General features: G+C 46.3%; 12 non-coding genes across 12 annotated transcripts; all 12 read right to left on the bottom strand.

The window, feature by feature from the left end:
* Window positions 1-507: 507 nt before the first annotated feature.
* LOC130323032 (U2 spliceosomal RNA) lies at window positions 508-698 on the bottom strand. Its single transcript, XR_008868418.1, has one exon. It is a non-coding gene; the product is annotated as a U2 spliceosomal RNA (small nuclear RNA).
* A 2,090-nt stretch (window positions 699-2,788) lies between these two features.
* On the bottom strand, window positions 2,789-2,979 carry LOC130323044 (U2 spliceosomal RNA). Its single transcript, XR_008868429.1, has one exon. It is a non-coding gene; the product is annotated as a U2 spliceosomal RNA (small nuclear RNA).
* Window positions 2,980-5,072: 2,093 nt separating this feature from the next.
* On the bottom strand, window positions 5,073-5,263 carry LOC130323048 (U2 spliceosomal RNA). The gene has a single exon (XR_008868433.1). It is a non-coding gene; the product is annotated as a U2 spliceosomal RNA (small nuclear RNA).
* A 2,104-nt stretch (window positions 5,264-7,367) lies between these two features.
* LOC130323050 (U2 spliceosomal RNA) lies at window positions 7,368-7,558 on the bottom strand. Its single transcript, XR_008868434.1, has one exon. It is a non-coding gene; the product is annotated as a U2 spliceosomal RNA (small nuclear RNA).
* A 2,091-nt stretch (window positions 7,559-9,649) lies between these two features.
* On the bottom strand, window positions 9,650-9,840 carry LOC130323051 (U2 spliceosomal RNA). Its single transcript, XR_008868435.1, has one exon. It is a non-coding gene; the product is annotated as a U2 spliceosomal RNA (small nuclear RNA).
* A 2,096-nt stretch (window positions 9,841-11,936) lies between these two features.
* LOC130323033 (U2 spliceosomal RNA) lies at window positions 11,937-12,127 on the bottom strand. Its single transcript, XR_008868419.1, has one exon. It is a non-coding gene; the product is annotated as a U2 spliceosomal RNA (small nuclear RNA).
* Window positions 12,128-14,215: 2,088 nt separating this feature from the next.
* On the bottom strand, window positions 14,216-14,406 carry LOC130323034 (U2 spliceosomal RNA). Its single transcript, XR_008868420.1, has one exon. It is a non-coding gene; the product is annotated as a U2 spliceosomal RNA (small nuclear RNA).
* A 2,098-nt stretch (window positions 14,407-16,504) lies between these two features.
* LOC130323035 (U2 spliceosomal RNA) lies at window positions 16,505-16,695 on the bottom strand. The gene has a single exon (XR_008868421.1). It is a non-coding gene; the product is annotated as a U2 spliceosomal RNA (small nuclear RNA).
* A 2,070-nt stretch (window positions 16,696-18,765) lies between these two features.
* On the bottom strand, window positions 18,766-18,956 carry LOC130323036 (U2 spliceosomal RNA). The gene has a single exon (XR_008868422.1). It is a non-coding gene; the product is annotated as a U2 spliceosomal RNA (small nuclear RNA).
* Window positions 18,957-21,051: 2,095 nt separating this feature from the next.
* Window positions 21,052-21,242, bottom strand: LOC130323037 (U2 spliceosomal RNA). Its single transcript, XR_008868423.1, has one exon. It is a non-coding gene; the product is annotated as a U2 spliceosomal RNA (small nuclear RNA).
* A 2,090-nt stretch (window positions 21,243-23,332) lies between these two features.
* LOC130323039 (U2 spliceosomal RNA) lies at window positions 23,333-23,523 on the bottom strand. The gene has a single exon (XR_008868424.1). It is a non-coding gene; the product is annotated as a U2 spliceosomal RNA (small nuclear RNA).
* Window positions 23,524-25,612: 2,089 nt separating this feature from the next.
* Window positions 25,613-25,803, bottom strand: LOC130323040 (U2 spliceosomal RNA). The gene has a single exon (XR_008868425.1). It is a non-coding gene; the product is annotated as a U2 spliceosomal RNA (small nuclear RNA).
* Between the last annotated feature and the right edge of the window lie 1,324 nt (window positions 25,804-27,127).

Raw genomic sequence — 27,127 nt, forward strand, 5'->3', positions numbered from 1 at the left:
ACACACCTGTGTGAACAGCCAGGAGACCCCCCCCCCCCCCCCCCATGTTATGTTACATAGTTACATAGTTAGTACGGTCGAAAAAAGACATATGTCCATCACGTTCAACCAGGGAATTAAGGGGTAGGGGTGTGGCGCGATATTGGGGAAGGGATGAGATTTTATATTTCTTCATAAGCATTAATCTTATTTTGTCAATTAGGAACATTCAGCACCCACCCGCTATCAAGGCAGCTGCCTATCATGTCATGCCCTACCTGCACAGGTGTGCTGGCTACTCAAATGATCCAATTAAGGAGGCCATTTAGTCAGCAGCAGCAGAAGTCCTGTGCCTGGACGCTCCAACAGGGGCCAGACACAAGCAGAAGCAGAAGCAGCAGAAGCAGCAGCAGCACCACCTTTTGTTTTTTGGCTGCAGCAGCAGCAAGGCCCACAGGGCTGGCTAGCTGGCTAGCCAGCAAGCAGGTAGCAATGAAAGTAGGAATCTTTCTTTTTAACCCTGTAAGGGGGTGGTGCACTGTACCCGAAGATACTGCCATATCGGGTCAATGCATAGGGCGACGGAAGCAAGCTTCGAAATCGGCCCCCGTTCTCAAAAATCCATTTAATATATGGTCCCCAGATAGGGGACGTATCAGATATTAAACTGATAAGAACAGATACTACACTTGATCTTAGCCAAAAGGCCGAGAAGCGATAACCGTGAAAGGGGCGGGCCCAACAAGGTCCCCTTCATGGGCACTATCACTGCTTGCTGTCAGGGAGGCTGCCAGACAATTTTCCATGCACACTCTGGGCTGGGGGGCAGTCAACCACCAGTACACACAGCAGAACCTAAACCCATACCATTATTGCTAAGCAGCAAGACAGGGGCCCATTGCACTCCCACGGGGCCTTTTTAAATGCAATCCATAACCCGGATTTGCCAGGAACCCTTCTTACTCCTCCTACTTGCATGTGACACTGGGCTTAGGATCTGCATAGGAAACACACACACAAGCACACACCTACCTTTGTTGCCTGCAGATGCCTCCTTGGCTGTCCCCAAACGGTATCAAACCAACACCCACGGGAAGCTGTAAGCATAGAGGACATGCCTGCACCCCATTGGACTTACCTGTGTGGGTTAAATCCGGGTTATTTGACAACCTATGGCGGTGATGGTTCTGCTCAGGCAGAGCAGTGCTGATGCTCCTCATAAAGCTGTCGCTGCTGTGAAGGTTCTAGGTGACATCACAAATCCCTATGGTTACATACACAACAAAGCTGGGTTGTTGTTGTTTACACTCTGCAAGGCCTGTGGAAGTGAGTGACATCATAGCACTGTAGTTCTGAGGGTTCAAGATGGATGCAACAATCTCCTGTTGCTTCTATGAAGGCCGTAATAGACGACATCACCAAACAGCTCCATAGTCACATACACAGCAAAGGAGAGATGTTGTTTACACCTAGTGATGTCAGTGGTATTGAGTGACATCACAGCACAGTGCTAAGGCTCCTGGGCCTGGACACAGCAGCGGCTGCAATATCTCAACGGAGAATACGTTTATATCTATGTGTGTGTGTGCGCATATATATATATATATATATATATATATATATATATATATATATATTTCTCCGCCGAAATCACTTTTAAACCCATTTCCACCTTTTTTTCCCTTCTCTTCCTCTTACTTTTTTTTCACGTTTTTTTACGTTTTTCTCCTTTTCGCCTCTTTTCTGGGCGTATTATTCTTCTTTTTCTTCTTTTTTTTCGTCTAATGCATACCCCATCAGTGCAGCAATGCTTATTCAATACCGCCAGCAGATGGAGACACTGGGGGATAATTTTCTAAGGATTTATACTGATTTTTCCTGTCTGAATTTGTCGCACAGAAAGTTGCAGGCCAAATATGTGTGACATTTCTGCGACTTTAGCTTCTAGAGCATTTTTACAACATTATACATAGGTGCTGAATACATAAAAAGCGACTGTTCAGCGACAGACAAGTCGCATCGGCTGAAAGTAGGCCAGAATGTCAGTCCATGTTGGAGCAGGTTTAGATACAGTCTAAAGCATAGATCTCAAAGTCTGTGCACAGAATTTAGCAAGGGCCTCGCACCTTCTGATGCATCAGGTAGGTGCACAATAGCATAGCCTAACCCTCTGTACTTTGGTCTATATTGATGCGGGACATAGACAGCCAGCTGATGACCAATCCATTAGTGCAATGGATGGCTGGAAGCATTTGTCTTTGCCTTTGCAATACCACAGAAGCAATGCATGGTCAATGTACAGCAATGACACACCTGTGTGAACAGCCAGGAGACCCCCCCCCCCCCATGTTATGTTACATAGTTACATAGTTAGTACGGTCGAAAAAAGACATATGTCCATCACGTTCAACCAGGGAATTAAGGGGTAGGGGTGTGGCGCGATATTGGGGAAGGGATGAGATTTTATATTTCTTCATAAGCATTAATCTTATTTTGTCAATTAGGAACATTCAGCACCCACCCGCTATCAAGGCAGCTGCCTATCATGTCATGCCCTACCTGCACAGGTGTGCTGGCTACTCAAATGATCCAATTAAGGAGGCCATTTAGTCAGCAGCAGCAGAAGTCCTGTGCCTGGACGCTCCAACAGGGGCCAGACACAAGCAGAAGCAGAAGCAGCAGAAGCAGCAGCAGCACCACCTTTTGTTTTTTGGCTGCAGCAGCAGCAAGGCCCACAGGGCTGGCTAGCTGGCTAGCCAGCAAGCAGGTAGCAATGAAAGTAGGAATCTTTCTTTTTAACCCTGTAAGGGGGTGGTGCACTGTACCCGAAGATACTGCCATATCGGGTCAATGCATAGGGCGACGGAAGCAAGCTTCGAAATCGGCCCCCGTTCTCAAAAATCCATTTAATATATGGTCCCCAGATAGGGGACGTATCAGATATTAAACTGATAAGAACAGATACTACACTTGATCTTAGCCAAAAGGCCGAGAAGCGATAACCGTGAAAGGGGCGGGCCCAACAAGGTCCCCTTCATGGGCACTATCACTGCTTGCTGTCAGGGAGGCTGCCAGACAATTTTCCATGCACACTCTGGGCTGGGGGGCAGTCAACCACCAGTACACACAGCAGAACCTAAACCCATACCATTATTGCTAAGCAGCAAGACAGGGGCCCATTGCACTCCCACGGGGCCTTTTTAAATGCAATCCATAACCCGGATTTGCCAGGAACCCTTCTTACTCTTCCTACTTGCATGTGACACTGGGCTTAGGATCTGCATAGGAAACACACACACAAGCACACACCTACCTTTGTTGCCTGCAGATGCCTCCTTGGCTGTCCCCAAACGGTATCAAACCAACACCCACGGGAAGCTGTAAGCATAGAGGACATGCCTGCACCCCATTGGACTTACCTGTGTGGGTTAAATCCGGGTTATTTGACAACCTATGGCGGTGATGGTTCTGCTCAGGCAGAGCAGTGCTGATGCTCCTCATAAAGCTGTCGCTGCTGTGAAGGTTCTAGGTGACATCACAAATCCCTATGGTTACATACACAACAAAGCTGGGTTGTTGTTGTTTACACTCTGCAAGGCCTGTGGAAGTGAGTGACATCATAGCACTGTAGTTCTGAGGGTTCAAGATGGATGCAACAATCTCCTGTTGCTTCTATGAAGGCCGTAATAGACGACATCACCAAACAGCTCCATAGTCACATACACAGCAAAGGAGAGATGTTGTTTACACCTAGTGATGTCAGTGGTATTGAGTGACATCACAGCACAGTGCTAAGGCTCCTGGGCCTGGACACAGCAGCGGCTGCAATATCTCAACGGAGAATACGTTTATATCTATGTGTGTGTGTGCGCATATATATATATATATATATATATATATATATATATATATATTTCTCCGCCGAAATCACTTTTAAACCCATTTCCACCTTTTTTTCCCTTCTCTTCCTCTTACTTTTTTTTCACGTTTTTTTACGTTTTTCTCCTTTTCGCCTCTTTTCTGGGCGTATTATTCTTCTTTTTCTTCTTTTTTTTCGTCTAATGCATACCCCATCAGTGCAGCAATGCTTATTCAATACCGCCAGCAGATGGAGACACTGGGGGATAATTTTCTAAGGATTTATACTGATTTTTCCTGTCTGAATTTGTCGCACAGAAAGTTGCAGGCCAAATATGTGTGACATTTCTGCGACTTTAGCTTCTAGAGCATTTTTACAACATTATACATAGGTGCTGAATACATAAAAAGCGACTGTTCAGCGACAGACAAGTCGCATCGGCTGAAAGTAGGCCAGAATGTCAGTCCATGTTGGAGCAGGTTTAGATACAGTCTAAAGCATAGATCTCAAAGTCTGTGCACAGAATTTAGCAAGGGCCTCGCACCTTCTGATGCATCAGGTAGGTGCACAATAGCATAGCCTAACCCTCTGTACTTTGGTCTATATTGATGCGGGACATAGGCAGCCAGCTGATGACCAATCCATTAGTGCAATGGATGGCTGGAAGCATTTGTCTTTGCCTTTGCAATACCACAGAAGCAATGCATGGTCAATGTACAGCAATGACACACCTGTGTGAACAGCCAGGAGACCCCCCCCCCCCCCCCCCCCATGTTATGTTACATAGTTACATAGTTAGTACGGTCGAAAAAAGACATATGTCCATCACGTTCAACCAGGGAATTAAGGGGTAGGGGTGTGGCGCGATATTGGGGAAGGGATGAGATTTTATATTTCTTCATAAGCATTAATCTTATTTTGTCAATTAGGAACATTCAGCACCCACCCGCTATCAAGGCAGCTGCCTATCATGTCATGCCCTACCTGCACAGGTGTGCTGGCTACTCAAATGATCCAATTAAGGAGGCCATTTAGTCAGCAGCAGCAGAAGTCCTGTGCCTGGACGCTCCAACAGGGGCCAGACACAAGCAGAAGCAGAAGCAGCAGAAGCAGCAGCAGCACCACCTTTTGTTTTTTGGCTGCAGCAGCAGCAAGGCCCACAGGGCTGGCTAGCTGGCTAGCCAGCAAGCAGGTAGCAATGAAAGTAGGAATCTTTCTTTTTAACCCTGTAAGGGGGTGGTGCACTGTACCCGAAGATACTGCCATATCGGGTCAATGCATAGGGCGACGGAAGCAAGCTTCGAAATCGGCCCCCGTTCTCAAAAATCCATTTAATATATGGTCCCCAGATAGGGGACGTATCAGATATTAAACTGATAAGAACAGATACTACACTTGATCTTAGCCAAAAGGCCGAGAAGCGATAACCGTGAAAGGGGCGGGCCCAACAAGGTCCCCTTCATGGGCACTATCACTGCTTGCTGTCAGGGAGGCTGCCAGACAATTTTCCATGCACACTCTGGGCTGGGGGGCAGTCAACCACCAGTACACACAGCAGAACCTAAACCCATACCATTATTGCTAAGCAGCAAGACAGGGGCCCATTGCACTCCCACGGGGCCTTTTTAAATGCAATCCATAACCCGGATTTGCCAGGAACCCTTCTTACTCCTCCTACTTGCATGTGACACTGGGCTTAGGATCTGCATAGGAAACACACACACAAGCACACACCTACCTTTGTTGCCTGCAGATGCCTCCTTGGCTGTCCCCAAACGGTATCAAACCAACACCCACGGGAAGCTGTAAGCATAGAGGACATGCCTGCACCCCATTGGACTTACCTGTGTGGGTTAAATCCGGGTTATTTGACAACCTATGGCGGTGATGGTTCTGCTCAGGCAGAGCAGTGCTGATGCTCCTCATAAAGCTGTCGCTGCTGTGAAGGTTCTAGGTGACATCACAAATCCCTATGGTTACATACACAACAAAGCTGGGTTGTTGTTGTTTACACTCTGCAAGGCCTGTGGAAGTGAGTGACATCATAGCACTGTAGTTCTGAGGGTTCAAGATGGATGCAACAATCTCCTGTTGCTTCTATGAAGGCCGTAATAGACGACATCACCAAACAGCTCCATAGTCACATACACAGCAAAGGAGAGATGTTGTTTACACCTAGTGATGTCAGTGGTATTGAGTGACATCACAGCACAGTGCTAAGGCTCCTGGGCCTGGACACAGCAGCGGCTGCAATATCTCAACGGAGAATACGTTTATATCTATGTGTGTGTGTGCGCATATATATATATATATATATATATATATATATATATATATATATATATATTTCTCCGCCGAAATCACTTTTAAACCCATTTCCACCTTTTTTTCCCTTCTCTTCCTCTTACTTTTTTTTCACGTTTTTTTTCGTTTTTCTCCTTTTCGCCTCTTTTCTGGGCGTATTATTCTTCTTTTTCTTCTTTTTTTTCGTCTAATGCATACCCCATCAGTGCAGCAATGCTTATTCAATACCGCCAGCAGATGGAGACACTGGGGGATAATTTTCTAAGGATTTATACTGATTTTTCCTGTCTGAATTTGTCGCACAGAAAGTTGCAGGCCAAATATGTGTGACATTTCTGCGACTTTAGCTTCTAGAGCATTTTTACAACATTATACATAGGTGCTGAATACATAAAAAGCGACTGTTCAGCGACAGACAAGTCGCATCGGCTGAAAGTAGGCCAGAATGTCAGTCCATGTTGGAGCAGGTTTAGATACAGTCTAAAGCATAGATCTCAAAGTCTGTGCACAGAATTTAGCAAGGGCCTCGCACCTTCTGATGCATCAGGTAGGTGCACAATAGCATAGCCTAACCCTCTGTACTTTGGTCTATATTGATGCGGGACATAGACAGCCAGCTGATGACCAATCCATTAGTGCAATGGATGGCTGGAAGCATTTGTCTTTGCCTTTGCAATACCACAGAAGCAATGCATGGTCAATGTACAGCAATGACACACCTGTGTGAACAGCCAGGAGACCCCCCCCCCCCCCCCCCCCCCCATGTTATGTTACATAGTTACATAGTTAGTACGGTCGAAAAAAGACATATGTCCATCACGTTCAACCAGGGAATTAAGGGGTAGGGGTGTGGCGCGATATTGGGGAAGGGATGAGATTTTATATTTCTTCATAAGCATTAATCTTATTTTGTCAATTAGGAACATTCAGCACCCACCCGCTATCAAGGCAGCTGCCTATCATGTCATGCCCTACCTGCACAGGTGTGCTGGCTACTCAAATGATCCAATTAAGGAGGCCATTTAGTCAGCAGCAGCAGAAGTCCTGTGCCTGGACGCTCCAACAGGGGCCAGACACAAGCAGAAGCAGAAGCAGCAGAAGCAGCAGCAGCACCACCTTTTGTTTTTTGGCTGCAGCAGCAGCAAGGCCCACAGGGCTGGCTAGCTGGCTAGCCAGCAAGCAGGTAGCAATGAAAGTAGGAATCTTTCTTTTTAACCCTGTAAGGGGGTGGTGCACTGTACCCGAAGATACTGCCATATCGGGTCAATGCATAGGGCGACGGAAGCAAGCTTCGAAATCGGCCCCCGTTCTCAAAAATCCATTTAATATATGGTCCCCAGATAGGGGACGTATCAGATATTAAACTGATAAGAACAGATACTACACTTGATCTTAGCCAAAAGGCCGAGAAGCGATAACCGTGAAAGGGGCGGGCCCAACAAGGTCCCCTTCATGGGCACTATCACTGCTTGCTGTCAGGGAGGCTGCCAGACAATTTTCCATGCACACTCTGGGCTGGGGGGCAGTCAACCACCAGTACACACAGCAGAACCTAAACCCATACCATTATTGCTAAGCAGCAAGACAGGGGCCCATTGCACTCCCACGGGGCCTTTTTAAATGCAATCCATAACCCGGATTTGCCAGGAACCCTTCTTACTCCTCCTACTTGCATGTGACACTGGGCTTAGGATCTGCATAGGAAACACACACACAAGCACACACCTACCTTTGTTGCCTGCAGATGCCTCCTTGGCTGTCCCCAAACGGTATCAAACCAACACCCACGGGAAGCTGTAAGCATAGAGGACATGCCTGCACCCCATTGGACTTACCTGTGTGGGTTAAATCCGGGTTATTTGACAACCTATGGCGGTGATGGTTCTGCTCAGGCAGAGCAGTGCTGATGCTCCTCATAAAGCTGTCGCTGCTGTGAAGGTTCTAGGTGACATCACAAATCCCTATGGTTACATACACAACAAAGCTGGGTTGTTGTTGTTTACACTCTGCAAGGCCTGTGGAAGTGAGTGACATCATAGCACTGTAGTTCTGAGGGTTCAAGATGGATGCAACAATCTCCTGTTGCTTCTATGAAGGCCGTAATAGACGACATCACCAAACAGCTCCATAGTCACATACACAGCAAAGGAGAGATGTTGTTTACACCTAGTGATGTCAGTGGTATTGAGTGACATCACAGCACAGTGCTAAGGCTCCTGGGCCTGGACACAGCAGCGGCTGCAATATCTCAACGGAGAATACGTTTATATCTATGTGTGTGTGTGCGCATATATATATATATATATATATATATATATATATATATATATATATTTCTCCGCCGAAATCACTTTTAAACCCATTTCCACCTTTTTTTCCCTTCTCTTCCTCTTACTTTTTTTTCAAGTTTTTTTACGTTTTTCTCCTTTTCGCCTCTTTTCTGGGCGTATTATTCTTCTTTTTCTTCTTTTTTTTCGTCTAATGCATACCCCATCAGTGCAGCAATGCTTATTCAATACCGCCAGCAGATGGAGACACTGGGGGATAATTTTCTAAGGATTTATACAGATTTTTCCTGTCTGAATTTGTCGCACAGAAAGTTGCAGGCCAAATATGTGTGACATTTCTGCGACTTTAGCTTCTAGAGCATTTTTACAACATTATACATAGGTGCTGAATACATAAAAAGCGACTGTTCAGCGACAGACAAGTCGCATCGGCTGAAAGTAGGCCAGAATGTCAGTCCATGTTGGAGCAGGTTTAGATACAGTCTAAAGCATAGATCTCAAAGTCTGTGCACAGAATTTAGCAAGGGCCTCGCACCTTCTGATGCATCAGGTAGGTGCACAATAGCATAGCCTAACCCTCTGTACTTTGGTCTATATTGATGCGGGACATAGACAGCCAGCTGATGACCAATCCATTAGTGCAATGGATGGCTGGAAGCATTTGTCTTTGCCTTTGCAATACCACAGAAGCAATGCATGGTCAATGTACAGCAATGACACACCTGTGTGAACAGCCAGGAGACCCCCCCCCCCCCCATGTTATGTTACATAGTTACATAGTTAGTACGGTCGAAAAAAGACATATGTCCATCACGTTCAACCAGGGAATTAAGGGGTAGGGGTGTGGCGCGATATTGGGGAAGGGATGAGATTTTATATTTCTTCATAAGCATTAATCTTATTTTGTCAATTAGGAACATTCAGCACCCACCCGCTATCAAGGCAGCTGCCTATCATGTCATGCCCTACCTGCACAGGTGTGCTGGCTACTCAAATGATCCAATTAAGGAGGCCATTTAGTCAGCAGCAGCAGAAGTCCTGTGCCTGGACGCTCCAACAGGGGCCAGACACAAGCAGAAGCAGAAGCAGCAGAAGCAGCAGCAGCACCACCTTTTGTTTTTTGGCTGCAGCAGCAGCAAGGCCCACAGGGCTGGCTAGCTGGCTAGCCAGCAAGCAGGTAGCAATGAAAGTAGGAATCTTTCTTTTTAACCCTGTAAGGGGGTGGTGCACTGTACCCGAAGATACTGCCATATCGGGTCAATGCATAGGGCGACGGAAGCAAGCTTCGAAATCGGCCCCCGTTCTCAAAAATCCATTTAATATATGGTCCCCAGATAGGGGACGTATCAGATATTAAACTGATAAGAACAGATACTACACTTGATCTTAGCCAAAAGGCCGAGAAGCGATAACCGTGAAAGGGGCGGGCCCAACAAGGTCCCCTTCATGGGCACTATCACTGCTTGCTGTCAGGGAGGCTGCCAGACAATTTTCCATGCACACTCTGGGCTGGGGGGCAGTCAACCACCAGTACACACAGCAGGACCTAAACCCATACCATTATTGCTAAGCAGCAAGACAGGGGCCCATTGCACTCCCACGGGGCCTTTTTAAATGCAATCCATAACCCGGATTTGCCAGGAACCCTTCTTACTCCTCCTACTTGCATGTGACACTGGGCTTAGGATCTGCATAGGAAACACACACACAAGCACACACCTACCTTTGTTGCCTGCAGATGCCTCCTTGGCTGTCCCCAAACGGTATCAAACCAACACCCACGGGAAGCTGTAAGCATAGAGGACATGCCTGCACCCCATTGGACTTACCTGTGTGGGTTAAATCCGGGTTATTTGACAACCTATGGCGGTGATGGTTCTGCTCAGGCAGAGCAGTGCTGATGCTCCTCATAAAGCTGTCGCTGCTGTGAAGGTTCTAGGTGACATCACAAATCCCTATGGTTACATACACAACAAAGCTGGGTTGTTGTTGTTTACACTCTGCAAGGCCTGTGGAAGTGAGTGACATCATAGCACTGTAGTTCTGAGGGTTCAAGATGGATGCAACAATCTCCTGTTGCTTCTATGAAGGCCGTAATAGACGACATCACCAAACAGCTCCATAGTCACATACACAGCAAAGGAGAGATGTTGTTTACACCTAGTGATGTCAGTGGTATTGAGTGACATCACAGCACAGTGCTAAGGCTCCTGGGCCTGGACACAGCAGCGGCTGCAATATCTCAACGGAGAATACGTTTATATCTATGTGTGTGTGTGCGCATATATATATATATATATATATATATATATATATATATATATATTTCTCCGCCGAAATCACTTTTAAACCCATTTCCACCTTTTTTTCCCTTCTCTTCCTCTTACTTTTTTTTCACGTTTTTTTACGTTTTTCTCCTTTTCGCCTCTTTTCTGGGCGTATTATTCTTCTTTTTCTTCTTTTTTTTCGTCTAATGCATACCCCATCAGTGCAGCAATGCTTATTCAATACCGCCAGCAGATGGAGACACTGGGGGATAATTTTCTAAGGATTTATACTGATTTTTCCTGTCTGAATTTGTCGCACAGAAAGTTGCAGGCCAAATATGTGTGACATTTCTGCGACTTTAGCTTCTAGAGCATTTTTACAACATTATACATAGGTGCTGAATACATAAAAAGCGACTGTTCAGCGACAGACAAGTCGCATCGGCTGAAAGTAGGCCAGAATGTCAGTCCATGTTGGAGCAGGTTTAGATACAGTCTAAAGCATAGATCTCAAAGTCTGTGCACAGAATTTAGCAAGGGCCTCGCACCTTCTGATGCATCAGGTAGGTGCACAATAGCATAGCCTAACCCTCTGTACTTTGGTCTATATTGATGCGGGACATAGACAGCCAGCTGATGACCAATCCATTAGTGCAATGGATGGCTGGAAGCATTTGTCTTTGCCTTTGCAATACCACAGAAGCAATGCATGGTCAATGTACAGCAATGACACACCTGTGTGAACAGCCAGGAGACACCCCCCCCCCCCCCCCCCCATGTTATGTTACATAGTTACATAGTTAGTACGGTCGAAAAAAGACATATGTCCATCACGTTCAACCAGGGAATTAAGGGGTAGGGGTGTGGCGCGATATTGGGGAAGGGATGAGATTTTATATTTCTTCATAAGCATTAATCTTATTTTGTCAATTAGGAACATTCAGCACCCACCCGCTATCAAGGCAGCTGCCTATCATGTCATGCCCTACCTGCACAGGTGTGCTGGCTACTCAAATGATCCAATTAAGGAGGCCATTTAGTCAGCAGCAGCAGAAGTCCTGTGCCTGGACGCTCCAACAGGGGCCAGACACAAGCAGAAGCAGAAGCAGCAGAAGCAGCAGCAGCACCACCTTTTGTTTTTTGGCTGCAGCAGCAGCAAGGCCCACAGGGCTGGCTAGCTGGCTAGCCAGCAAGCAGGTAGCAATGAAAGTAGGAATCTTTCTTTTTAACCCTGTAAGGGGGTGGTGCACTGTACCCGAAGATACTGCCATATCGGGTCAATGCATAGGGCGACGGAAGCAAGCTTCGAAATCGGCCCCCGTTCTCAAAAATCCATTTAATATATGGTCCCCAGATAGGGGACGTATCAGATATTAAACTGATAAGAACAGATACTACACTTGATCTTAGCCAAAAGGCCGAGAAGCGATAACCGTGAAAGGGGCGGGCCCAACAAGGTCCCCTTCATGGGCACTATCACTGCTTGCTGTCAGGGAGGCTGCCAGACAATTTTCCATGCACACTCTGGGCTGGGGGGCAGTCAACCACCAGTACACACAGCAGAACCTAAACCCATACCATTATTGCTAAGCAGCAAGACAGGGGCCCATTGCACTCCCACGGGGCCTTTTTAAATGCAATCCATAACCCGGATTTGCCAGGAACCCTTCTTACTCCTCCTACTTGCATGTGACACTGGGCTTAGGATCTGCATAGGAAACACACACACAAGCACACACCTACCTTTGTTGCCTGCAGATGCCTCCTTGGCTGTCCCCAAACGGTATCAAACCAACACCCACGGGAAGCTGTAAGCATAGAGGACATGCCTGCACCCCATTGGACTTACCTGTGTGGGTTAAATCCGGGTTATTTGACAACCTATGGCGGTGATGGTTCTGCTCAGGCAGAGCAGTGCTGATGCTCCTCATAAAGCTGTCGCTGCTGTGAAGGTTCTAGGTGACATCACAAATCCCTATGGTTACATACACAACAAAGCTGGGTTGTTGTTGTTTACACTCTGCAAGGCCTGTGGAAGTGAGTGACATCATAGCACTGTAGTTCTGAGGGTTCAAGATGGATGCAACAATCTCCTGTTGCTTCTATGAAGGCCGTAATAGACGACATCACCAAACAGCTCCATAGTCACATACACAGCAAAGGAGAGATGTTGTTTACACCTAGTGATGTCAGTGGTATTGAGTGACATCACAGCACAGTGCTAAGGCTCCTGGGCCTGGACACAGCAGCGGCTGCAATATCTCAACGGAGAATACGTTTATATCTATGTGTGTGTGTGCGCATATATATATATATATATATATATATATATATATATATTTCTCCGCCGAAATCACTTTTAAACCCATTTCCACCTTTTTTTCCCTTCTCTTCCTCTTACTTTTTTTTCACGTTTTTTTACGTTTTTCTCCTTTTCGCCTCTTTTCTGGGCGTATTATTCTTCTTTTTCTTCTTTTTTTTCGTCTAATGCATACCCCATCAGTGCAGCAATGCTTATTCAATACCGCCAGCAGATGGAGACACTGGGGGATAATTTTCTAAGGATTTATACTGATTTTTCCTGTCTGAATTTGTCGCACAGAAAGTTGCAGGCCAAATATGTGTGACATTTCTGCGACTTTAGCTTCTAGAGCATTTTTACAACATTATACATAGGTGCTGAATACATAAAAAGCGACTGTTCAGCGACAGACAAGTCGCATCGGCTGAAAGTAGGCCAGAATGTCAGTCCATGTTGGAGCAGGTTTAGATACAGTCTAAAGCATAGATCTCAAAGTCTGTGCACAGAATTTAGCAAGGGCCTCGCACCTTCTGATGCATCAGGTAGGTGCACAATAGCATAGCCTAACCCTCTGTACTTTGGTCTATATTGATGCGGGACATAGACAGCCAGCTGATGACCAATCCATTAGTGCAATGGATGGCTGGAAGCATTTGTCTTTGCCTTTGCAATACCACAGAAGCAATGCATGGTCAATGTACAGCAATGACACACCTGTGTGAACAGCCAGGAGACCCCCCCCCCCCCCCCCCCATGTTATGTTACATAGTTACATAGTTAGTACGGTCGAAAAAAGACATATGTCCATCACGTTCAACCAGGGAATTAAGGGGTAGGGGTGTGGCGCGATATTGGGGAAGGGATGAGATTTTATATTTCTTCATAAGCATTAATCTTATTTTGTCAATTAGGAACATTCAGCACCCACCCGCTATCAAGGCAGCTGCCTATCATGTCATGCCCTACCTGCACAGGTGTGCTGGCTACTCAAATGATCCAATTAAGGAGGCCATTTAGTCAGCAGCAGCAGAAGTCCTGTGCCTGGACGCTCCAACAGGGGCCAGACACAAGCAGAAGCAGAAGCAGCAGAAGCAGCAGCAGCACCACCTTTTGTTTTTTGGCTGCAGCAGCAGCAAGGCCCACAGGGCTGGCTAGCTGGCTAGCCAGCAAGCAGGTAGCAATGAAAGTAGGAATCTTTCTTTTTAACCCTGTAAGGGGGTGGTGCACTGTACCCGAAGATACTGCCATATCGGGTCAATGCATAGGGCGACGGAAGCAAGCTTCGAAATCGGCCCCCGTTCTCAAAAATCCATTTAATATATGGTCCCCAGATAGGGGACGTATCAGATATTAAACTGATAAGAACAGATACTACACTTGATCTTAGCCAAAAGGCCGAGAAGCGATAACCGTGAAAGGGGCGGGCCCAACAAGGTCCCCTTCATGGGCACTATCACTGCTTGCTGTCAGGGAGGCTGCCAGACAATTTTCCATGCACACTCTGGGCTGGGGGGCAGTCAACCACCAGTACACACAGCAGAACCTAAACCCATACCATTATTGCTAAGCAGCAAGACAGGGGCCCATTGCACTCCCACGGGGCCTTTTTAAATGCAATCCATAACCCGGATTTGCCAGGAACCCTTCTTACTCCTCCTACTTGCATGTGACACTGGGCTTAGGATCTGCATAGGAAACACACACACAAGCACACACCTACCTTTGTTGCCTGCAGATGCCTCCTTGGCTGTCCCCAAACGGTATCAAACCAACACCCACGGGAAGCTGTAAGCATAGAGGACATGCCTGCACCCCATTGGACTTACCTGTGTGGGTTAAATCCGGGTTATTTGACAACCTATGGCGGTGATGGTTCTGCTCAGGCAGAGCAGTGCTGATGCTCCTCATAAAGCTGTCGCTGCTGTGAAGGTTCTAGGTGACATCACAAATCCCTTTGGTTACATACACAACAAAGCTGGGTTGTTGTTGTTTACACTCTGCAAGGCCTGTGGAAGTGAGTGACATCATAGCACTGTAGTTCTGAGGGTTCAAGATGGATGCAACAATCTCCTGTTGCTTCTATGAAGGCCGTAATAGACGACATCACCAAACAGCTCCATAGTCACATACACAGCAAAGGAGAGATGTTGTTTACACCTAGTGATGTCAGTGGTATTGAGTGACATCACAGCACAGTGCTAAGGCTCCTGGGCCTGGACACAGCAGCGGCTGCAATATCTCAACGGAGAATACGTTTATATCTATGTGTGTGTGTGCGCATATATATATATATATATATATATATATATATATATATATATATATATTTCTCCGCCGAAATCACTTTTAAACCCATTTCCACCTTTTTTTCCCTTCTCTTCCTCTTACTTTTTTTTCACGTTTTTTTACGTTTTTCTCCTTTTCGCCTCTTTTCTGGGCGTATTATTCTTCTTTTTCTTCTTTTTTTTCGTCTAATGCATACCCCATCAGTGCAGCAATGCTTATTCAATACCGCCAGCAGATGGAGACACTGGGGGATAATTTTCTAAGGATTTATACTGATTTTTCCTGTCTGAATTTGTCGCACAGAAAGTTGCAGGCCAAATATGTGTGACATTTCTGCGACTTTAGCTTCTAGAGCATTTTTACAACATTATACATAGGTGCTGAATACATAAAAAGCGACTGTTCAGCGACAGACAAGTCGCATCGGCTGAAAGTAGGCCAGAATGTCAGTCCATGTTGGAGCAGGTTTAGATACAGTCTAAAGCATAGATCTCAAAGTCTGTGCACAGAATTTAGCAAGGGCCTCGCACCTTCTGATGCATCAGGTAGGTGCACAATAGCATAGCCTAACCCTCTGTACTTTGGTCTATATTGATGCGGGACATAGACAGCCAGCTGATGACCAATCCATTAGTGCAATGGATGGCTGGAAGCATTTGTCTTTGCCTTTGCAATACCACAGAAGCAATGCATGGTCAATGTACAGCAATGACACACCTGTGTGAACAGCCAGGAGACCCCCCCCCCCCCCCCCCCATGTTATGTTACATAGTTACATAGTTAGTACGGTCGAAAAAAGACATATGTCCATCACGTTCAACCAGGGAATTAAGGGGTAGGGGTGTGGCGCGATATTGGGGAAGGGATGAGATTTTATATTTCTTCATAAGCATTAATCTTATTTTGTCAATTAGGAACATTCAGCACCCACCCGCTATCAAGGCAGCTGCCTATCATGTCATGCCCTACCTGCACAGGTGTGCTGGCTACTCAAATGATCCAATTAAGGAGGCCATTTAGTCAGCAGCAGCAGAAGTCCTGTGCCTGGACGCTCCAACAGGGGCCAGACACAAGCAGAAGCAGAAGCAGCAGAAGCAGCAGCAGCACCACCTTTTGTTTTTTGGCTGCAGCAGCAGCAAGGCCCACAGGGCTGGCTAGCTGGCTAGCCAGCAAGCAGGTAGCAATGAAAGTAGGAATCTTTCTTTTTAACCCTGTAAGGGGGTGGTGCACTGTACCCGAAGATACTGCCATATCGGGTCAATGCATAGGGCGACGGAAGCAAGCTTCGAAATCGGCCCCCGTTCTCAAAAATCCATTTAATATATGGTCCCCAGATAGGGGACGTATCAGATATTAAACTGATAAGAACAGATACTACACTTGATCTTAGCCAAAAGGCCGAGAAGCGATAACCGTGAAAGGGGCGGGCCCAACAAGGTCCCCTTCATGGGCACTATCACTGCTTGCTGTCAGGGAGGCTGCCAGACAATTTTCCATGCACACTCTGGGCTGGGGGGCAGTCAACCACCAGTACACACAGCAGAACCTAAACCCATACCATTATTGCTAAGCAGCAAGACAGGGGCCCATTGCACTCCCACGGGGCCTTTTTAAATGCAATCCATAACCCGGATTTGCCAGGAACCCTTCTTACTCCTCCTACTTGCATGTGACACTGGGCTTAGGATCTGCATAGGAAACACACACACAAGCACACACCTACCTTTGTTGCCTGCAGATGCCTCCTTGGCTGTCCCCAAACGGTATCAAACCAACACCCACGGGAAGCTGTAAGCATGGAGGACATGCCTGCACCCCATTGGACTTACCTGTGTGGGTTAAATCCGGGTTATTTGACAACCTATGGCGGTGATGGTTCTGCTCAGGCAGAGCAGTGCTGATGCTCCTCATAAAGCTGTCGCTGCTGTGAAGGTTCTAGGTGACATCACAAATCCCTATGGTTACATACACAACAAAGCTGGGTTGTTGTTGTTTACACTCTGCAAGGCCTGTGGAAGTGAGTGACATCATAGCACTGTAGTTCTGAGGGTTCAAGATGGATGCAACAATCTCCTGTTGCTTCTATGAAGGCCGTAATAGACGACATCACCAAACAGCTCCATAGTCACATACACAGCAAAGGAGAGATGTTGTTTACACCTAGTGATGTCAGTGGTATTGAGTGACATCACAGCACAGTGCTAAGGCTCCTGGGCCTGGACACAGCAGCGGCTGCAATATCTCAACGGAGAATACGTTTATATCTATGTGTGTGTGTGCGCATATATATATATATATATATATATATTTCTCCGCCGAAATCACTTTTAAACCCATTTCCACCTTTTTTTCCCTTCTCTTCCTCTTACTTTTTTTTCACGTTTCTTTACGTTTTTCTCCTTTTCGCCTCTTTTCTGGGCGTATTATTCTTCTTTTTCTTCTTTTTTTTCGTCTAATGCATACCCCATCAGTGCAGCAATGCTTATTCAATACCGCCAGCAGATGGAGACACTGGGGGATAATTTTCTAAGGATTTATACTGATTTTTCCTGTCTGAATTTGTCGCACAGAAAGTTGCAGGCCAAATATGTGTGACATTTCTGCGACTTTAGCTTCTAGAGCATTTTTACAACATTATACATAGGTGCTGAATACATAAAAAGCGACTGTTCAGCGACAGACAAGTCGCATCGGCTGAAAGTAGGCCAGAATGTCAGTCCATGTTGGAGCAGGTTTAGATACAGTCTAAAGCATAGATCTCAAAGTCTGTGCACAGAATTTAGCAAGGGCCTCGCACCTTCTGATGCATCAGGTAGGTGCACAATAGCATAGCCTAACCCTCTGTACTTTGGTCTATATTGATGCGGGACATAGACAGCCAGCTGATGACCAATCCATTAGTGCAATGGATGGCTGGAAGCATTTGTCTTTGCCTTTGCAATACCACAGAAGCAATGCATGGTCAATGTACAGCAATGACACACCTGTGTGAACAGCCAGGAGACCCCCCCCCCCCCATGTTATGTTACATAGTTACATAGTTAGTACGGTCGAAAAAAGACATATGTCCATCACGTTCAACCAGGGAATTAAGGGGTAGGGGTGTGGCGCGATATTGGGGAAGGGATGAGATTTTATATTTCTTCATAAGCATTAATCTTATTTTGTCAATTAGGAACATTCAGCACCCACCCGCTATCAAGGCAGCTGCCTATCATGTCATGCCCTACCTGCACAGGTGTGCTGGCTACTCAAATGATCCAATTAAGGAGGCCATTTAGTCAGCAGCAGCAGAAGTCCTGTGCCTGGACGCTCCAACAGGGGCCAGACACAAGCAGAAGCAGAAGCAGCAGAAGCAGCAGCAGCACCACCTTTTGTTTTTTGGCTGCAGCAGCAGCAAGGCCCACAGGGCTGGCTAGCTGGCTAGCCAGCAAGCAGGTAGCAATGAAAGTAGGAATCTTTCTTTTTAACCCTGTAAGGGGGTGGTGCACTGTACCCGAAGATACTGCCATATCGGGTCAATGCATAGGGCGACGGAAGCAAGCTTCGAAATCGGCCCCCGTTCTCAAAAATCCATTTAATATATGGTCCCCAGATAGGGGACGTATCAGATATTAAACTGATAAGAACAGATACTACACTTGATCTTAGCCAAAAGGCCGAGAAGCGATAACCGTGAAAGGGGCGGGCCCAACAAGGTCCCCTTCATGGGCACTATCACTGCTTGCTGTCAGGGAGGCTGCCAGACAATTTTCCATGCACACTCTGGGCTGGGGGGCAGTCAACCACCAGTACACACAGCAGAACCTAAACCCATACCATTATTGCTAAGCAGCAAGACAGGGGCCCATTGCACTCCCACGGGGCCTTTTTAAATGCAATCCATAACCCGGATTTGCCAGGAACCCTTCTTACTCCTCCTACTTGCATGTGACACTGGGCTTAGGATCTGCATAGGAAACACATACACAAGCACACACCTACCTTTGTTGCCTGCAGATGCCTCCTTGGCTGTCCCCAAACGGTATCAAACCAACACCCACGGGAAGCTGTAAGCATAGAGGACATGCCTGCACCCCATTGGACTTACCTGTGTGGGTTAAATCCGGGTTATTTGACAACCTATGGCGGTGATGGTTCTGCTCAGGCAGAGCAGTGCTGATGCTCCTCATAAAGCTGTCGCTGCTGTGAAGGTTCTAGGTGACATCACAAATCCCTATGGTTACATACACAACAAAGCTGGGTTGTTGTTGTTTACACTCTGCAAGGCCTGTGGAAGTGAGTGACATCATAGCACTGTAGTTCTGAGGGTTCAAGATGGATGCAACAATCTCCTGTTGCTTCTATGAAGGCCGTAATAGACGACATCACCAAACAGCTCCATAGTCACATACACAGCAAAGGAGAGATGTTGTTTACACCTAGTGATGTCAGTGGTATTGAGTGACATCACAGCACAGTGCTAAGGCTCCTGGGCCTGGACACAGCAGCGGCTGCAATATCTCAACGGAGAATACGTTTATATCTATGTGTGTGTGTGCGCATATATATATATATATATATATATATATATATATATATATATATTTCTCCGCCGAAATCACTTTTAAACCCATTTCCACCTTTTTTTCCCTTCTCTTCCTCTTACTTTTTTTTCACGTTTTTTTACGTTTTTCTCCTTTTCGCCTCTTTTCTGGGCGTATTATTCTTCTTTTTCTTCTTTTTTTTTCGTCTAATGCATACCCCATCAGTGCAGCAATGCTTATTCAATACCGCCAGCAGATGGAGACACTGGGGGATAATTTTCTAAGGATTTATACTGATTTTTCCTGTCTGAATTTGTCGCACAGAAAGTTGCAGGCCAAATATGTGTGACATTTCTGCGACTTTAGCTTCTAGAGCATTTTTACAACATTATACATAGGTGCTGAATACATAAAAAGCGACTGTTCAGCGACAGACAAGTCGCATCGGCTGAAAGTAGGCCAGAATGTCAGTCCATGTTGGAGCAGGTTTAGATACAGTCTAAAGCATAGATCTCAAAGTCTGTGCACAGAATTTAGCAAGGGCCTCGCACCTTCTGATGCATCAGGTAGGTGCACAATAGCATAGCCTAACCCTCTGTACTTTGGTCTATATTGATGCGGGACATAGACAGCCAGCTGATGACCAATCCATTAGTGCAATGGATGGCTGGAAGCATTTGTCTTTGCCTTTGCAATACCACAGAAGCAATGCATGGTCAATGTACAGCAATGACACACCTGTGTGAACAGCCAGGAGACCCCCCCCCCCCCCCCCCCATGTTATGTTACATAGTTACATAGTTAGTACGGTCGAAAAAAGACATATGTCCATCACGTTCAACCAGGGAATTAAGGGGTAGGGGTGTGGCGCGATATTGGGGAAGGGATGAGATTTTATATTTCTTCATAAGCATTAATCTTATTTTGTCAATTAGGAACATTCAGCACCCACCCGCTATCAAGGCAGCTGCCTATCATGTCATGCCCTACCTGCACAGGTGTGCTGGCTACTCAAATGATCCAATTAAGGAGGCCATTTAGTCAGCAGCAGCAGAAGTCCTGTGCCTGGACGCTCCAACAGGGGCCAGACACAAGCAGAAGCAGAAGCAGCAGAAGCAGCAGCAGCACCACCTTTTGTTTTTTGGCTGCAGCAGCAGCAAGGCCCACAGGGCTGGCTAGCTGGCTAGCCAGCAAGCAGGTAGCAATGAAAGTAGGAATCTTTCTTTTTAACCCTGTAAGGGGGTGGTGCACTGTACCCGAAGATACTGCCATATCGGGTCAATGCATAGGGCGACGGAAGCAAGCTTCGAAATCGGCCCCCGTTCTCAAAAATCCATTTAATATATGGTCCCCAGATAGGGGACGTATCAGATATTAAACTGATAAGAACAGATACTACACTTGATCTTAGCCAAAAGGCCGAGAAGCGATAACCGTGAAAGGGGCGGGCCCAACAAGGTCCCCTTCATGGGCACTATCACTGCTTGCTGTCAGGGAGGCTGCCAGACAATTTTCCATGCACACTCTGGGCTGGGGGGCAGTCAACCACCAGTACACACAGCAGAACCTAAACCCATACCATTATTGCTAAGCAGCAAGACAGGGGCCCATTGCACTCCCACGGGGCCTTTTTAAATGCAATCCATAACCCGGATTTGCCAGGAACCCTTCTTACTCCTCCTACTTGCATGTGACACTGGGCTTAGGATCTGCATAGGAAACACACACACAAGCACACACCTACCTTTGTTGCCTGCAGATGCCTCCTTGGCTGTCCCCAAACGGTATCAAACCAACACCCACGGGAAGCTGTAAGCATAGAGGACATGCCTGCACCCCATTGGACTTACCTGTGTGGGTTAAATCCGGGTTATTTGACAACCTATGGCGGTGATGGTTCTGCTCAGGCAGAGCAGTGCTGATGCTCCTCATAAAGCTGTCGCTGCTGTGAAGGTTCTAGGTGACATCACAAATCCCTATGGTTACATACACAACAAAGCTGGGTTGTTGTTGTTTACACTCTGCAAGGCCTGTGGAAGTGAGTGACATCATAGCACTGTAGTTCTGAGGGTTCAAGATGGATGCAACAATCTCCTGTTGCTTCTATGAAGGCCGTAATAGACGACATCACCAAACAGCTCCATAGTCACATACACAGCAAAGGAGAGATGTTGTTTACACCTAGTGATGTCAGTGGTATTGAGTGACATCACAGCACAGTGCTAAGGCTCCTGGGCCTGGACACAGCAGCGGCTGCAATATCTCAACGGAGAATACGTTTATATCTATGTGTGTGTGTGCGCATATATATATATATATATATATATATATATATATATATATATTTCTCCGCCGAAATCACTTTTAAACCCATTTCCACCTTTTTTTCCCTTCTCTTCCTCTTACTTTTTTTTCACGTTTTTTTACGTTTTTCTCCTTTTCGCCTCTTTTCTGGGCGTATTATTCTTCTTTTTCTTCTTTTTTTTCGTCTAATGCATACCCCATCAGTGCAGCAATGCTTATTCAATACCGCCAGCAGAGGGAGACACTGGGGGATAATTTTCTAAGGATTTATACTGATTTTTCCTGTCTGAATTTGTCGCACAGAAAGTTGCAGGCCAAATATGTGTGACATTTCTGCGACTTTAGCTTCTAGAGCATTTTTACAACATTATACATAGGTGCTGAATACATAAAAAGCGACTGTTCAGCGACAGACAAGTCGCATCGGCTGAAAGTAGGCCAGAATGTCAGTCCATGTTGGAGCAGGTTTAGATACAGTCTAAAGCATAGATCTCAAAGTCTGTGCACAGAATTTAGCAAGGGCCTCGCACCTTCTGATGCATCAGGTAGGTGCACAATAGCATAGCCTAACCCTCTGTACTTTGGTCTATATTGATGCGGGACATAGACAGCCAGCTGATGACCAATCCATTAGTGCAATGGATGGCTGGAAGCATTTGTCTTTGCCTTTGCAATACCACAGAAGCAATGCATGGTCAATGTACAGCAATGACACACCTGTGTGAACAGCCAGGAGACCCCCCCCCCCCCCCCCATGTTATGTTACATAGTTACATAGTTAGTACGGTCGAAAAAAGACATATGTCCATCACGTTCAACCAGGGAATTAAGGGGTAGGGGTGTGGCGCGATATTGGGGAAGGGATGAGATTTTATATTTCTTCATAAGCATTAATCTTATTTTGTCAATTAGGAACATTCAGCACCCACCCGCTATCAAGGCAGCTGCCTATCATGTCATGCCCTACCTGCACAGGTGTGCTGGCTACTCAAATGATCCAATTAAGGAGGCCATTTAGTCAGCAGCAGCAGAAGTCCTGTGCCTGGACGCTCCAACAGGGGCCAGACACAAGCAGAAGCAGAAGCAGCAGAAGCAGCAGCAGCACCACCTTTTGTTTTTTGGCTGCAGCAGCAGCAAGGCCCACAGGGCTGGCTAGCTGGCTAGCCAGCAAGCAGGTAGCAATGAAAGTAGGAATCTTTCTTTTTAACCCTGTAAGGGGGTGGTGCACTGTACCCGAAGATACTGCCATATCGGGTCAATGCATAGGGCGACGGAAGCAAGCTTCGAAATCGGCCCCCGTTCTCAAAAATCCATTTAATATATGGTCCCCAGATAGGGGACGTATCAGATATTAAACTGATAAGAACAGATACTACACTTGATCTTAGCCAAAAGGCCGAGAAGCGATAACCGTGAAAGGGGCGGGCCCAACAAGGTCCCCTTCATGGGCACTATCACTGCTTGCTGTCAGGGAGGCTGCCAGACAATTTTCCATGCACACTCTGGGCTGGGGGGCAGTCAACCACCAGTACACACAGCAGAACCTAAACCCATACCATTATTGCTAAGCAGCAAGACAGGGGCCCATTGCACTCCCACGGGGCCTTTTTAAATGCAATCCATAACCCGGATTTGCCAGGAACCCTTCTTACTCCTCCTACTTGCATGTGACACTGGGCTTAGGATCTGCATAGGAAACACACACACAAGCACACACCTACCTTTGTTGCCTGCAGATGCCTCCTTGGCTGTCCCCAAACGGTATCAAACCAACACCCACGGGAAGCTGTAAGCATAGAGGACATGCCTGCACCCCATTGGACTTACCTGTGTGGGTTAAATCCGGGTTATTTGACAACCTATGGCGGTGATGGTTCTGCTCAGGCAGAGCAGTGCTGATGCTCCTCATAAAGCTGTCGCTGCTGTGAAGGTTCTAGGTGACATCACAAATCCCTATGGTTACATACACAACAAAGCTGGGTTGTTGTTGTTTACACTCTGCAAGGCCTGTGGAAGTGAGTGACATCATAGCACTGTAGTTCTGAGGGTTCAAGATGGATGCAACAATCTCCTGTTGCTTCTATGAAGGCCGTAATAGACGACATCACCAAACAGCTCCATAGTCACATACACAGCAAAGGAGAGATGTTGTTTACACCTAGTGATGTCAGTGGTATTGAGTGACATCACAGCACAGTGCTAAGGCTCCTGGGCCTGGACACAGCAGCGGCTGCAATATCTCAACGGAGAATACGTTTATATCTATGTGTGTGTGTGCGCATATATATATATATATATATATATATATATATATATATATATTTCTCCGCCGAAATCACTTTTAAACCCATTTCCACCTTTTTTTCCCTTCTCTTCCTCTTACTTTTTTTTCACGTTTTTTTACGTTTTTCTCCTTTTCGCCTCTTTTCTGGGCGTATTATTCTTCTTTTTCTTCTTTTTTTTCGTCTAATGCATACCCCATCAGTGCAGCAATGCTTATTCAATACCGCCAGCAGATGGAGACACTGGGGGATAATTTTCTAAGGATTTATACTGATTTTTCCTGTCTGAATTTGTTGCACAGAAAGTTGCAGGCCAAATATGTGTGACATTTCTGCGACTTTAGCTTCTAGAGCATTTTTACAACATTATACATAGGTGCTGAATACATAAAAAGCGACTGTTCAGCGACAGACAAGTCGCATCGGCTGAAAGTAGGCCAGAATGTCAGTCCATGTTGGAGCAGGTTTAGATACAGTCTAAAGCATAGATCTCAAAGTCTGTGCACAGAATTTAGCAAGGGCCTCGCACCTTCTGATGCATCAGGTAGGTGCACAATAGCATAGCCTAACCCTCTGTACTTTGGTCTATATTGATGCGGGACATAGACAGCCAGCTGATGACCAATCCATTAGTGCAATGGATGGCTGGAAGCATTTGTCTTTGCCTTTGCAATACCACAGAAGCAATGCATGGTCAATGTACAGCAATGACACACCTGTGTGAACAGCCAGGAGACCCCCCCCCCCCCCCCATGTTATGTTACATAGTTACATAGTTAGTACGGTCGAAAAAAGACATATGTCCATCACGTTCAACCAGGGAATTAAGGGGTAGGGGTGTGGCGCGATATTGGGGAAGGGATGAGATTTTATATTTCTTCATAAGCATTAATCTTATTTTGTCAATTAGGAACATTCAGCACCCACCCGCTATCAAGGCAGCTGCCTATCATGTCATGCCCTACCTGCACAGGTGTGCTGGCTACTCAAATGATCCAATTAAGGAGGCCATTTAGTCAGCAGCAGCAGAAGTCCTGTGCCTGGACGCTCCAACAGGGGCCAGACACAAGCAGAAGCAGAAGCAGCAGAAGCAGCAGCAGCACCACCTTTTGTTTTTTGGCTGCAGCAGCAGCAAGGCCCACAGGGCTGGCTAGCTGGCTAGCCAGCAAGCAGGTAGCAATGAAAGTAGGAATCTTTCTTTTTAACCCTGTAAGGGGGTGGTGCACTGTACCCGAAGATACTGCCATATCGGGTCAATGCATAGGGCGACGGAAGCAAGCTTCGAAATCGGCCCCCGTTCTCAAAAATCCATTTAATATATGGTCCCCAGATAGGGGACGTATCAGATATTAAACTGATAAGAACAGATACTACACTTGATCTTAGCCAAAAGGCCGAGAAGCGATAACCGTGAAAGGGGCGGGCCCAACAAGGTCCCCTTCATGGGCACTATCACTGCTTGCTGTCAGGGAGGCTGCCAGACAATTTTCCATGCACACTCTGGGCTGGGGGGCAGTCAACCACCAGTACACACAGCAGAACCTAAACCCATACCATTATTGCTAAGCAGCAAGACAGGGGCCCATTGCACTCCCACGGGGCCTTTTTAAATGCAATCCATAACCCGGATTTGCCAGGAACCCTTCTTACTCCTCCTACTTGCATGTGACACTGGGCTTAGGATCTGCATAGGAAACACACACACAAGCACACACCTACCTTTGTTGCCTGCAGATGCCTCCTTGGCTGTCCCCAAACGGTATCAAACCAACACCCACGGGAAGCTGTAAGCATAGAGGACATGCCTGCACCCCATTGGACTTACCTGTGTGGGTTAAATCCGGGTTATTTGACAACCTATGGCGGTGATGGTTCTGCTCAGGCAGAGCAGTGCTGATGCTCCTCATAAAGCTGTCGCTGCTGTGAAGGTTCTAGGTGACATCACAAATCCCTATGGTTACATACACAACAAAGCTGGGTTGTTGTTGTTTACACTCTGCAAGGCCTGTGGAAGTGAGTGACATCATAGCACTGTAGTTCTGAGGGTTCAAGATGGATGCAACAATCTCCTGTTGCTTCTATGAAGGCCGTAATAGACGACATCACCAAACAGCTCCATAGTCACATACACAGCAAAGGAGAGATGTTGTTTACACCTAGTGATGTCAGTGGTATTGAGTGACATCACAGCACAGTGCTAAGGCTCCTGGGCCTGGACACAGCAGCGGCTGCAATATCTCAACGGAGAATACGTTTATATCTATGTGTGTGTGTGCGCATATATATATATATATATATATATATATATATATATATATATATTTCTCCGCCGAAATCACTTTTAAACCCATTTCCACCTTTTTTTCCCTTCTCTTCCTCTTACTTTTTTTTCACGTTTTTTTACGTTTTTCTCCTTTTCGCCTCTTTTCTGGGCGTATTATTCTTCTTTTTCTTCTTTTTTTTCGTCTAATGCATACCCCATCAGTGCAGCAATGCTTATTCAATACCGCCAGCAGATGGAGACACTGGGGGATAATTTTCTAAGGATTTATACTGATTTTTCCTGTCTGAATTTGTCGCACAGAAAGTTGCAGGCCAAATATGTGTGACATTTCTGCGACTTTAGCTTCTAGAGCATTTTTACAACATTATACATAGGTGCTGAATACATAAAAAGCGACTGTTCAGCGACAGACAAGTCGCATCGGCTGAAAGTAGGCCAGAATGTCA

Source organism: Hyla sarda, unplaced genomic scaffold (genome assembly GCF_029499605.1).
Source record: "Hyla sarda isolate aHylSar1 unplaced genomic scaffold, aHylSar1.hap1 scaffold_2420, whole genome shotgun sequence".
Taxonomy (NCBI): domain Eukaryota; kingdom Metazoa; phylum Chordata; class Amphibia; order Anura; family Hylidae; genus Hyla; species Hyla sarda.